This window comes from Sciurus carolinensis, chromosome X (assembly GCF_902686445.1).
Source record: "Sciurus carolinensis chromosome X, mSciCar1.2, whole genome shotgun sequence".
In the NCBI taxonomy this organism is placed as follows: domain Eukaryota; kingdom Metazoa; phylum Chordata; class Mammalia; order Rodentia; family Sciuridae; genus Sciurus; species Sciurus carolinensis.
The window spans coordinates 40,122,411-40,136,529 of record NC_062232.1 but is presented as its reverse complement, the minus strand read 5'-3'; the positions used below and the strand labels follow the sequence as shown (position 1 = coordinate 40,136,529).

Sequence of the window (14,119 nt, the reverse complement as noted above, 5' to 3'; positions counted from 1 at the left end):
GTTAGGGCTGGGGATATAGCTCAGTTGGTAGAGTGCTTGCCTTGCAAGCACAAGGCCCTGGGTTCAACCCCCAGCACCGCAAAAAAAAAAAAAAAAAAAAGTTTGTTTTTGTGGTGCTGGGGATCAAAATTATGGCCTCACACATGCCAGGCAAGTGCTCTACCAGTAGCAAATAAAGTTTGGTTAGTTTAAATTAGTTTCTCAATTCCAATTTGAGAACAATCACATGAACACAGATCTTGAACTGAAGAGTCTGGCCTGACACCTTGGATGTCAAGGTTGATGAATAGGCCACATATAAACACATCCACCTGAAAGTGACACAGCATTTACAAGTGGTTATTACTATAAAGGATTGATCAAATGCCAGTAATCTAGAACACCTGGACACCATCTGTCCCCTTCTCCTGCTCTCACCTCCCTCCCAGACCTGGTTCCTCCAGGGACCCTCCCTCAATCACACATTCCATTTTCTAGGGACTCCAGTCTCAAGCTCCACTGAACCAGAGTCTTCAATGGAAGGTACAGGTATGAGCTCCTGAAGGAGACAGGGAGCAGCCAGAGGACAGGAATAGTGACTTATATTTCTGTACTTCCTCCATGGTGCCTGGGTCAGACCAGACCATAAAATGGCAAAGAGTATATAATATGTGTGTGATAATGTATTGCTTTCTTATAAACGTTTGTGGTGATTTATTTTTCTTTTCTTTTTGTGGAGGGTGGGGTACTGGGGATTGAACCCAGGGGTACTCTACCATTAAGGTATACCCGCGGCTCTTTTTTATTTTGGGGATAGGGCCTCCCTAATTTGCCAAGGCTGGTCTTGAACTTTCAATCCTGCCTCAGCCTCCTGTAATCCTGAACTGGGATTACAGGCATGTGCCACAATGTTCAGCTATTCCAGAACCTTAATGCAGAGGCTTATGGTTTAATAGTTTAGGATTTTACTTCTGCAGGTACCAGCAGTTTGCATTTTTCCATGACACATTTTAACTTTGGCCTGAGCCCAAAAAGCTCTGCTTTTTGTCCCCATTCTTGGACACTGCTCTCTGGCAGCCTGACAGCCATCTAGATGAGCCAGGGGGTGGATATTTAGAAAGAGTAGAATTGGAAACTTCTTTTGGCGGTGCTGGGGATTGAACCCAGGGCCTTTGAACTTGGTAGGCAAGTGATCTGACACTGAACTATATCACCGGCACCAGAACATTTTTTTGAAGGATATATTTTTTAAAAAATTTTAATGGGCATATAAAATTGTACATGTTTATACAGTGTAGTATATATATTATACAATGTGTAATGATGCAATCAGGGTAATTAGCATTTCTATCTCCTTAAATATTTTATTGTTTCTTTGTGTTGGGAACCTTCAAATGCTGCTCTTCTAGCTTTTTTTTTTAAATAAAACATATGTGATAAGTTATAAACTGTGGTCACTTTACTGTGCTGCAAAACACTAAAACTTCCTCCTCTTATCTGTGTTTTTTTGTTTGTTTTGTTTTGTTTTTTGGTACCAGGGAGTGCTTAACCCCTGAGCCACATTCCCAGTCCTTTTTATATTTTATTTAGAGACAGGGTCTCGCTGAGTTGCTTAGGGCCTCACTCAGTTGCTGAGGGTCTTGCTAAGTTGCTGAGGCTGATTTTGAACTTGAGATCCTCCTGCCCGCCTCCCAAACTGCGGATTACAAGCATGCGCCACCTCACCAGGCCTATCTGTGTTTTTATACCTGTTATTTACTTCCCTTTATTCCCCTTCTTCCTGCCCTTCCCAGCCTCCAATGAACTCTATTCTACTCTCTTCTGCTATGAGATCAACTTTCTTAATTCCCACAAATTAGTGAGAACTTGTGACATTTCTTTCTGTGCCTGGCTTATTTCACTCAACATAATGTCCTCCAGATCCATCCATGTTGCTGTAAAGGACAATATCTTATTTTATTGTTTTTTAAAGCTCAATAGTATCCTATGTGTACATAGACCATACTTTCTTTATCCATTCATCAGTTGGTGGACTTCTTTTTTTTTTGAACCCAGGGCCTCCTGCTTGCAAGGCAAGCACTCTACCAACTGAGCTATATCCCCAGCCTGGACTTCTTGTTTGATTCCATATCTTGGCTACTGTGGATAGTGCTGCAGTAACCATGGGTTGCAGGTGTCTCTTTGACATATTCATTTCATATCCTTTGGACATGAAAATATCCAAATTGAAATAACTGGACCATATGGCAGATATATTTTATTTATTTATTTATTTATTTTTGGTGCTGGAGATTGAACCCAGGACCTTGTGCATGCTAGGCTACACCCCCACCTATTTTTAATTTTTTGAGGAAACTCCATGCTGTTTTCCATAATGGCTACACTAATTTACATTTCTACTCATAGTGTATAAGAGTTATCTTTACTCCCCTAAAATTAGAACTTTGACTAAAGATTTCCGTTTCAGGATTTTAGAAAGGTATGGATCCTAATTCTATAGGTTCTTTTTGGAATACTTAAATGAAAAATAATAGCCTCAGAGTTGTGGATGTAGGTTGGGCTAGAGTACACATCTAGCATGCACGAAGCCCTGGGTTTGATACCAAGTACTACACCAGCCTCGGCAAAAGGGAGGTGCTCAGCAACTCAGTGAGACCCTGTCTCTAAATAAAATACAAAATAGGGCTGGGGATGTGACTTAGTGGTCAAGTGTCCCTGAGTTCAATCCCCAGTACCCACCCCCCAAAAAGAAGACGATGTTATGAAAAATACTGGCCTATATTTCAATTTTATTTTTCCTCCTGTGTCTTTTTTACAACTTTGCTAATGAGAGTAGGCAATATTGTGCTTTTTTCACATTTTTAATTGGTACATGACAGTTGCACATAATGATGGGATTTGTTGCTACATATCCATACATGCACATAATATAACAATGTAATTTGACCAACACCCCCAGCACTCTCCCCTCCCTCCCCATCTCACACCCCTTGGTCCCTTTCCTCTAATGATCTCCTTTTGATTACATGAGATCTGCCCCTACCTTTCTTTTCCTTTTTCCTCTCTAGCTTCCACATATGAGAGAAAACATATGTCCCTTGACCTTTTGAGTTTGACTTATTCACTTAATACGATGGTCTCTATTTTCATACGTTTTCCTGCAAATGCCATAATTTTATTTTTCTTTATGGCTAAGTAAACCACCATTGTGTATATATACCACATTTTCTTTATCCATTTATCCATTGATGAACACCTAGGCTGGTTACATAGTTTGGCTATTGTGAATTGTGCTGCTAAAAACATGGGTATGCGTGTATCATTGTAGTAAGATGACTTTAATATTTTAGGATAAATACCAAGGTGTAGTATAGCTGGGTCACATGATGGTTCCATGATAGTCTTTTGAGGTACTTCCATACTAATTTCCACAATTGTACTAATTTACAGCCCAACTAATAGTATAACAGTGTACCTTTTCCCAACATCATCTCCATCATTTAGTATTACTTGTATTCTTAATGACTGGCATTCTGACTGGTGTGAGAAGAAATCTCAGTGTAGTTTGATGTGCCTTTCCCTGATTGCCAATGATGTTGAACATTTTTTTGTATATTTGTTGGCCATTTGCATTTCTGCTTTTCAGAAGTGTCTGTTTAATTCATTTGCCCAGTTATTAATTGGGTTGTTTGATTTTTGGTTTAAAGGTTTTTGAGTTCTGCATGTATTCTAGACATTACTCCTCTATCAGAAGAGTAGCTAGTGAAGATTTCCTCTCATTCTGTAGGATCTCTCTTCACATTCTAATTGCTTCCTTTGCTGTGAAGAAGATTTTTAATCTGATGTCATCCCATTTATTAACTCTTGGCATTATTTCTTGAGCTTTAGGGGTCCTATTGAGTTGCATAGTTTTTGGTCTAATTCCTAGGTCTTTGATTCACTTTGAGTTGATTTTTTGCAGGGTGAGGGATAAGGGTCTAGTTTCAGTCTTCTACATGTGGATAACCAGTTTTCCCAGCACCATTTGTTAAATAGGCTGTCTTTTCTCCAGTATATGTTTTTGATAACTTTGTCAAAGATCAGATGACTGTACATGTGTGGGTTTGTCTGTGTCTTCTATTCTATACCACTGGTCTTTGTGTCTTTTTATGCCAGTGCCATGCAGTTTTGGTTACTATAGCTTTGTAGTATAATTTGAAGTCAGATATTGTGATGCCTCCAATGTTGCTTCTTTGCCTGAGAATTGCTTTGGCTATTCTGGGTCTTTTTTCCTTCCAAATGGATTCTAGACCTGTTACATGAATGATGTCATTGGTATTTTGATGGGGTATGCTTTTTAATTAGAAAAAATAAAAGCTCTTTGGCACATGACTCTAACATTGTTACTCAAAAACCAAATTACAAGGAAAAGGGAGAAAATTCCCTTTTCATCAGTGTAGTAAAATTCTTAGCGTATATGTAGATTGACATATATTTACTGTCCAATTTTTCTAAAATGCCCAGGTTAGAGCCAGATGCAGTGGTACATGTCTGTAATCCCAGCAGCTTGGGAGGCTGAGGCAGGAGGATCATGAGTTACATTAAAAATATAAAAAAATTAATGTAAGACAATGTAAGATTTAGAAGATAACCTAAGACTAATTGTTTTTGTATCTATTTTTGTCATTGACAGGGATTTATTTTCCATTTGAAAGGTTTGAGTGAGTCTATGCATAAACATATGATGTGCAAATGCACGTTTCATGAGCAGGCACAAAATTATAGGGAGATTTAGTACAGGAAGAAATCAGACTTGAGCCATGTATCTGTGAGTATCTGGTAAGATAGATGTTCCCACATTATCCTGCCCTCTTGGGTGTGGGCCACTGCTCTTCCAAAAGGGTTTCAGATGAGATCCATTCATTTACATACCAACTACAAAGATACCTGGAATATCTTTTTTTCTGAGTTACAAAAATATATATTGTTTTTCAGAACAATTTTCTTCTTTTTTGTTGGTTCTTTTAGTTATACATAACATTAGAATTCATTTTGACATCATTATAAAAGCATTGGATATAATTTGCTATAGTTCAGTCTCCAGTATTTCTTCTTTCCCTTCCCCCTTCTTCCCCCTATTCCCTTCCCTATACTCTACTAATATTTCTACTAGTTATAGTTTTTTAAAATTAGTATGTGGATGTACATGATGATGAGATTCACTGTGGTATATTCATATACGTATAAAAGCAAGTTAGGTCAGATTCATTCTACTGTTCTCTTATCGAGTCCCTCCTCCCCCCACTCAATCCCCTTGCTGTACTCCACTGATCTAACTTCTCTATTTTGATGCAGTTCCCCCCAACACACACACACACACACACACACACACACACACACTTTTCTTTTGTCCCCTTATTTTAGGGCTAGCTTCCACATATCAGAGAAATCACTTCATCTTTGACTTTCTGGGTCTGGCTTATTTTTCTTAGCATGATATTCTCCAGTTCCATCCATTTACCAGCAAACGACAAAATTTCATTCTTCTTTATAGCTGAGGAATACTTCGTGGTGTAAGTTTACCACATTTTTTCAGCACGATTTGATGTTCAGTAGCAGGCCATCATTTACAGCATCCAGGCCTAATTCACCATTCCCAGTACCAGGGTTAAGCATATGTAACAAAAATTAGTCTGTGCAATATTGACTTTGAAAAAGGGAGATGTTCATTTGAGAAATAGTATTTTCAAGTGCATTATAAATACTGTCACACAGTGAACTATGTGAAATCTTCATGTCAAAGCAAAGTTTTAATGGTAGGGAATTTTGTTTTCTAGAATTAGTAGCACTGCAATTGGAACAAGCATCAGATTTATAAGAATAGAAGTCATAAAAATGAAGACCTATTGTGTGTTGTGCCTTTATAGAACTTACTAACAGTCCTAAAAGCTCATATGTAAGGAAGGTATTGTTAGCTTGACTTTACAAATGAGAAAACTGAGCTTTGGAGATGGAATAACATGCCCAGAGTGAAAGATTTAACATCAAGTTTGTCTGATTGCAAAGCCGAAGCTCCACCCCATCTTTCCAAGTGATAAATGGAGTAGTCACAGAATTCTTTCTATTAGTTCTCTTTCCTATGTATTACTCCAGAACTAAGCAGCTTTAAACAACTCACATTTATTATATCTCACTTTCTGTAATTCAGGTTAACTGAGTCCTCTGGCTCTGGGTCTCACACAAGGTGGCCGTGAAGGTGCCAGCTGGGGCTTTGGTCTCATCTGAAGACTTGACTCTTAAAATATCCAGATCCAAGTCAGTTCACAGAATTGCTGGACCAAAGGTCTCTGTTCCTTGTCACAGGGGCCTCCCCTTGGGGCATTTGACTACGTGGCAGCTGGTTTTGTCAGAGGAAGCCAAGAGGGCCAGAAAGAGTGGCAGCAATAGGGAGAGAGAATGTCACAACTCATAGTGTTTTGGAACCTAACCATAGAATTGACATCCTGCCACTTTTGCCACATTCTACTTATTAGAAGCTAGTCACTAGGTTCGGCCTACATTCAAGAGGAGGGTATTCCACAGGGGTGTGGATGTCACTGGGAGCCAGGATGGAAGCTACCAACCACAGTTTTCTTCTTGGCTCTACTGTTAAATAATTTAATTTATTGTGGATTTTTTTTTTGGCAGTACTGAGGATTGAACCCAGGGTTGCTCTACCACTGAGTTACATCCCCAGCCCTTTTTAATTTTGCTTTTGACACAGGGTCTCATTAAGTTGTTAAGGCTGGCCTCGAACATGGGATCTTCCTGTCTCACCCTCCCAAGAAGTTGGAATTGCAGATGTGTGCCACCATACCCAGCCTTCATTGTGATTTATTTTTATGAAAGAATAAGAAGAAAATAGAAACACTGATCAACTTTGGACCTAATACATTATTAAATTTTTAATATATATTTTAGTTGTTGACAGACCTTTTTTTAAATTTATTTTATATACGGTGCTGAGAATCAAACCCAGTGTCTCATGCATGCTAGGCAAGTGCTCTACCACTGAGCTACAACCCCAGTCCACATTATTAAATTTTATAGTTTAGAAAATATCTTTTAAAATTAAGTGGAAACCACTAAAAGAAGAGAAATAACAGCTATAACTTCTGAACCAGTGAGGAAAAAGTTTAAATGTGTAATGGAAAATTTTAAAAACTTTATTACTCCAACATATAATAGGAAAAAAAGAGGAGGAAAGGATGTAAGCAGCAAACATAAGATGGTAGAAATAAATCAAATACTATTTGTTTGAAATAAATGTAAACAATGATGTGCCTACTAAACATAGAGGTCACTGGATTGGGATGTTTGCTCTTATAAATTCAGTTATAGACTGGTGACAAGAAGATACCTAGAACAAAATCACAAAGAAACGTTAAAATGGAGAGATAGAAGTAAATAGATGTGCCAAAAAAGTAAGACCCAAAAGAGAGTTGGACCACATCAACTCCTTTTTTCTTTTTCTTTTTTTGGTACTATGAATTGAACCCAGGGGTACTCTATCTCTGAGCTACATCCCCAGTCCTGCCCTTTTTATTTATTTTTAAATTTTGAGATGAGGGTCTCATTAAGTTGCCCAAGTTGGTCTTGAACTTGTGACCTTCCTGCCTCAGTTTCCCAAGTGACTGGCATTATAATTGTGCACCATCATGCCTGACTGCTAAACTTCTTTTTTAAAAAAAAAATGTCTGTCACAGTGACACACACATGTAGTCCTAGCTACTTGGGAGGCTGAGGCAGGAGAATTGTTTGAACCCAGTAGTTTGAAGCCATTTCAAAAAAATTTTTGAAAAGATGTCAAGAGAATGTAAAGACAAGTCACAAACTGGAGAAAATATTTGCAAATGATATATTTAATAAAGGACTGTTATCCAAAATTGCCAAGAACTCTTAAAACTCAACAATAAGAAAACAAATAATCCAATTTAAAATGGACAATACAATAACAGTGTGGTGGCCAATGCTTGTAATTCCAGTGACTCAGGAGACTGAGGCAGGAGGATCTCAAATCCAAGGCCAGCCTCTTCAACTTAATGAGACCCTATCTCAAAATTAAAAATGAAAAGGACTGAAGACATAACTTAGTGGTAGAGCACCCCTGAGTTCAAACTCCAATACCAAAAACATTTTTAAAAATGAAGGTATTAAATTAAATTTAAAAATGGGCAGAAGACATGAGTAGACAACTCACCAAAGAGTAAGTACAGATGGCAAGTAAGCATAAAAAGATGCTCAGCTGGATGTGGTGTTACATTCCTGTAGTCCCGGGTACTTTGAAGGCTGAGACAGAAGAATCTGTGTAGGGAGAACCTGGCTCAAAACATAAATTAAAAAAAAAAAAAGAATAGATACTTAGCATCATGTATCATTAGGAAATTGCAATTTAAAACAACAAGATACCATCAAATACCTATTAGAATGGCAAAAATCCAAAATACTAGCAACACTAAATGCTGGCACAGAAATGGAACAATAGGAACTCTCATTCATTGCTGTTGGAGTATAAAATGGTTCAGTCACTTTGGAATCATTTTGTTGTTTCTTACAAAACTAGGCAAAGTTTTACCATACCATATAACAATTGTTCTCCTCGATATTTACCCAAATGACTTGAAAACTTATGTCTACATAAAACCACACATGGATGTCTACAGCAGCTTTATTCAGAGTTGTCAAAACTTGAGAGCAACCAAGAGGTCCTTCGATAGATGATTCAATACATAAACTGCATTACATCCAGATAATGGGATATTACTCTGCACTAAAAAGAAATGAGCTATCGAGCTATGTAAAGATTTGGAGGAAGCCAGACACAGTGGCACATGCCTGTAAACTCAGTAGCTTGGGATGCTGAGGCAGGAGGATTGAGAGTTCAAAGCCAGCCTCAGAAACTTAGTGAGGCCCTAAGCAGCTCAGTTAGACCCTGTTTCTAAATAAAATACATATTTTAAAAAGGGCTGGGGATGTGGTTTAGAGGTTAAGTGCCCCTGGGTTCAATCCCTGGAACCAAAAAAATAAAAAACCAAACAACAACAAAAAAGACTTGGAGGAGACTTAAATGCTTATAACTAAGTGAAAGAAGCCAGTCTAAAAAAGGCAACATACTGTATAATTCCAACTATATGATATTCCAGAAAATGAAATCTTATGGTGACAGTAAAAAGATCAGTAGTTACCAGGACTCACGAGAGTGGGATGGATAAACAGGCAGAGCACAGAGGATTTTTAGGGCAGTTAAAACAGTCTACGAGGGGCTGGGGATAAAGCTCAGTTGGTAGAGTGCTTGCTTCCCAAGCACAAGACCCTGGGTTCAATCCCCAGCACTGGGGGGGAAAAAAACAAAACAAAAACCAAAAAAACAGTCTACACATGCTGGGTGTGGTGGCTCACACTTGCAATTCCAGAGACTCAGGAGGCTGAGGCAGGAGGATCACCAGTTCAAAGCCAGCCTCAGCAAAAGAGAGGTACTAAGCGACTCAGTGAGACCCTGTCTCTAAACAAAATACAAAATAGAGCTGGGGATGTGACTTAGTGGTCGAGTGCTCCTAAGTTCAATCACTGGCACCAATAAAAAAAAAAAAGCTTGCACACTACTGTAAAGGTGAATACTTGTCATTATACATAATTGTTCAAATCCACAGAAAATACATACAATACCAAGGGGCAGAGGATGTGGCTTAATGGTAAAGCATTTGCCTGGCATGCATGAGGCCCTAATTTCGATCCCCAACACTGCAAAAAGAAAAAAAAAAGTAAAACCTATTGCAAATTGTGGACTTTGGGTGATAATGATGTGTCCATGTAGACTCATCAATCATAACAAATGTACCACTCTTGTGGAGGATATTGAAAATGGGGAAGACTGTATGTGCGGGGAGCATAGGGTGTTTGGGGAATCCCTGCATTTCCGTTTAATTTTGCTGTGAAACTGAAAACATAAAGTCTGTTTTTAGACAGAAATAAAGTCTATTTTAAAAAAGAATTTAAAACAATGATTCCATAGTCACTGTAGGCATTATTAGCATTTTGAGATTATAATTAAGACCGAATATAAGCAAGGTTATGGTCATGATCAGTGTAAACTATAAGTTTTGTAGCAAGTCCCTCCAAAAAAAATCTGTGAATTATATATTCGTGACCATTAGCAAAGGTGAATAAAAATACAATAAAATAATGGTCTGCCTGTCTTTTCCAAATGTGGGCTAGTTAATGGGTAAAATGTATGTACCTCCTCTTTTGTCTCCTTCATCCATTTCCGACAGAGAAATCAATTCTTCAATTGTGTTTGATGGCATTTGTTTGACACCATTAATTCTTGTCCTGCAGTGTGTTTTCTCTTCCAGTTCTCAGCATGGGAAAAGTGGTAGAACAAAGAGAACTCCTGGCCCTTTTGGAATCTTCTTGGCCTTCTCTTAAATCCCTGGCTTTCTAATTAGGCACAGTTGGAGAGGACCTTTGCTGCCCCCTGCTGCTCCCCAGGGCTTGCCGATGTCCCGCGGTGCCTTTCAGTCATCTTCTAAGGAAAGGAAACATGTGGGTCCCACTTTGCTGAGACTAAGCACTCCCTAATCAACCACCCTGTCCTTTCATTTCAGAGTGACCTCCTAAAAGTTGCCACTTGACAATGCCTAGGTGACAGAAGGGACTCCTGATGCCATCCTCTGGAGGAAATGAATAACCAAACTCAAAATTTGAAATCCAGGGGTGGGGATGCAGATGGGACTGTGGGCCCACATATCTCACTGAAAATTTGTCCTTTCAATCAATTCATTTACTAAGCAACTGACATATGATTAGAGTCTTCACAGTTGAAATAGAAATACATTGCAGGTCTTTAATCAGCCACTGAATTCTACTGCCTTTGCTTGCTTTTGGTTTTCCAATGATCCACAGAGATTAGAAACTGTCTTTCAAAAAATATTTATTAAATACCTTGTTGCACACAGCGATTTGGGGGGCACTATGTAATGCTATTGCAATAGGCCTGGCCTCTCCTCTCTAGAAATGTATCATGCAGGACATCAAATTGGTTGCAGGAAAATGGAGGGAACTAGAAATCATCATGCTAAGCAAAAAAAGTTAGACTCAGAAAGATAAATATTGTATATTGTCTCTCATATGTGGAATCTGGCAAAATTAAAAAAAAACCATGAATATAGGCAGGATCCAGGCGTGGTGCTACATGCCTATAATCCCAGTGACACTCAGAAGGCTAAGGTAGATCACAAGTTCGAGGTCAACCTGGACAAACTTAGCAAGACCTTGTCTCAAGATAAAATTTTAAAAGGGGCTAGAGATATATCTCAGTGGTAGAGTACCCCTGGGTTCCATCCCCAGTGAGTGGGTGAAGAGAGTAGAAGGGGGTCTATTGGAGAAGACGAAGGGACTGGGAGACAGAGGAATAGAAGGTAGAGGAAGGTAATGGGAGGGTTGATATGATCCAAGTATGTTATATACATATCAGAAAATAGCACAATGAATTCCATTATTCTGTATAACTAATATGCAGCAATAAAAATAATTTTTAAAAATACAAAAAAGTATATAGAAGTACAAGAAAAAGAGAAGAGTAGGATCTATACAGAGCCGAAAAGCTATTTCTCTTTAACATAGTCTAAACAGAGACACATATTTGAAACAGGTTTAAGAGATGATAGAAAGCAAGCCGAGCTTGGTGGCTGCACACCTGTAATCCCAAAAGTTTGGGAGGCTGAGGCAGGAGGATTGTGAGTTCAAAGCCAGTCTCAGCAACTTAGCGAGACTCTGTGTCAAAATAAAATATAAAAAAGGACTGGGGGTGTGGCTCAGTGGTTAAGTACCCCTGGGTTCAATTCTTTTTCTATCAAAAAAAAAGAAAGCAAAAAATAGGGCCACTAGAGAATAAAAATTGAACAGAAATAATTTAGATTACATTCTTTGTGTTTATTTATTTATTTTGAGGCAGGACCTAGCTGTTACCCAAGCTAGTCTCAAACTCTTGGGCTCAAGTGATCCTCCTATCTCAGTCTCCCCAGTGCTCCAACTACAGATGCATCAGCTAGAAAGAACCTTGTTTAAAAGGACAGCAAAGGGCTGGGGATGTGACTCATTGCAAGAGAACTTGCCTAGTATGCCAAAGACCCTGAGTTTATCTATCCCAGCACCACAAACAAAAAAGGCAAGAAGAAAGGAAGGAGCCAGTTCACAGTGTCATACACCTGTAATCCCAGCGGCTCAGGAGGCTGAGGCAGGAGGATCACGAGTTCAAAGTTAGCCTCGGCAACAGCGAGCAAGGTGCAAAGCAACTCAGTAAGACCCTGTCTCTAGATAAAGTACAAAAAAAAGGGCTGGGGATGTGGCTCAGTGGTTGAGTGTCCCTGAGTTCAATCCCCAGTATTGAAAAAATAAAAATAAAAAAGGAAGGAAGAAAAAAAGATTTGGGGGCAATGGGGAGATAGCCCCCATGAACTACGGTCCATTTGTGGGAGCTGGAAAAGTCTGACTGCAAACAAAGGAAATTATAGAGTTCTCTCTGAAGACTCCTAGAAAAGGTGCTTAGAATTCCCATCACGGGTCCTTGAGCAAGTTGACCTTCTTTGGTAGAGAGAAAGTTGCAGCATGCCCAGCTCTTGCGTTGCATCTGTGGAGTGAGGGCCAGGCCCTGTGCTTATCTTCCAGGCACAAACTGTGGTTGGTGCTACTGTGGCTGCTGGCACAAGATAAAGCCTGTTGATCTGGTTCTGTATGTACTTGCTTGCTTAGTGACTCCCTTCCCTTCCCTTCCTCCCTCCTTCCCTTTCTTCTTTGAGGTGTAATTTGCATACCGCAAAATTCTCCCATTGTGTCAGTCCAATGATTTTTAGTAAAATATTTTTGGGGGAACAGGGAATTGAACCCAGGGGCACTTCACCTCTGAGCCACATCCCCAGCCTTTTTTTGTATTTTGTTTAGAAACAGGGTCTCACTGAGTTGCTTAGGGTCTCACTAAGTTGCTGAGGCTGGCTTTGAACTCATGATCCTCCTGCCTCAGCCTCCTGAGCCACTGGGATTACAGGAGTGTGTCATCATACTCAACCATGTTATCCAACTTTAAAGAAGAAAGGATTTGAATTGGTACTTCACCAAAGAAGATATAAGGATGGCAAATGAGCACATAAAAAGATGTTCAACCTCATTACCTTTTAGGTATATGCAGGTTTGGATCCCAATGACATACACACATATCAGAATAACTAAAATGCTGGGTGTGGTGCCACACACCTGTAATCCCAGCTACCTGGGAGGCTGGGCCAGGAAGATCTCAAGTTTAAAGCCAGCCTCAAAAATTTAGCAAGACCCAGTCTCAAAACAAAGAAGATTTAAATATGGCTGAAGATGCTGTCTCCAATTTCAATCCCCATAGCACAAAAAAGACTATGGATAATATGAATATACCACAGTGAATCTCACCTTTATGTATGTCTATAAAGCACTAGTTATAAAAACTATAAATCAATCGAAGGAAGACCAGTAGAGTAGAGGAAGGGGAACAGGAGAGGGGAGGCGGAGAGGGAAAGAGGAAGTACTAGAGACTGAAGCAGAGCAAATTATATTTGATGCATATATTCTTATGTCAAAATGAACCCCAACATTATGTATACCTATAATGCACTAATATAAACATAAAAAGGCAGGATGACTAAAATAATACTGATAATACTGTCAAGGATGCAAAGAAACTGTTATCACATGTACATTTATGTTGAAAGAGTAAAACGGTACAACTACTCTTCAAATAGTTTGTAGGTTCCTAAATAGCTCTACATGACTTACCTTGTGACCCAGCTATTTTATATCTTGATATTTACTCTTGGGAATCAGCTTATATGCACACAAAAAAGTCGTGCATGAATGTTTATAGCAGCTCTATTCATCATTGCCCCAAACTGGAAACTATCCAAATATCTATCCATATGTACATAGATAAACAAACTATAGTAGAATCAGACAATGGAATAGTGCTCTGTAATAGCAGAAGCAAGGTATTTATACACAGCACAACTTGGATTAATCTCAATGTCATTATGTAGAGTGAAAGAAGCTTGTATGGAAATGGATCTATGATTGCATTTATATGCTGTTCTTTTTGAGGGCA

General features: G+C 38.9%; 1 long non-coding RNA gene across 1 annotated transcript; it reads right to left on the bottom strand.

Moving 5' to 3' along the window:
* Positions 1 to 7,224: 7,224 nt before the first annotated feature.
* LOC124971988 (uncharacterized) lies at positions 7,225 to 10,379 on the bottom strand. The gene is made up of 3 exons (XR_007106421.1): positions 10,235 to 10,379; positions 8,198 to 8,316; positions 7,225 to 7,357 (listed from the first exon to the last, which is right to left on the bottom strand). It is a non-coding gene; the product is annotated as an uncharacterized LOC124971988 (long non-coding RNA).
* Between the last annotated feature and the right edge of the window lie 3,740 nt (positions 10,380 to 14,119).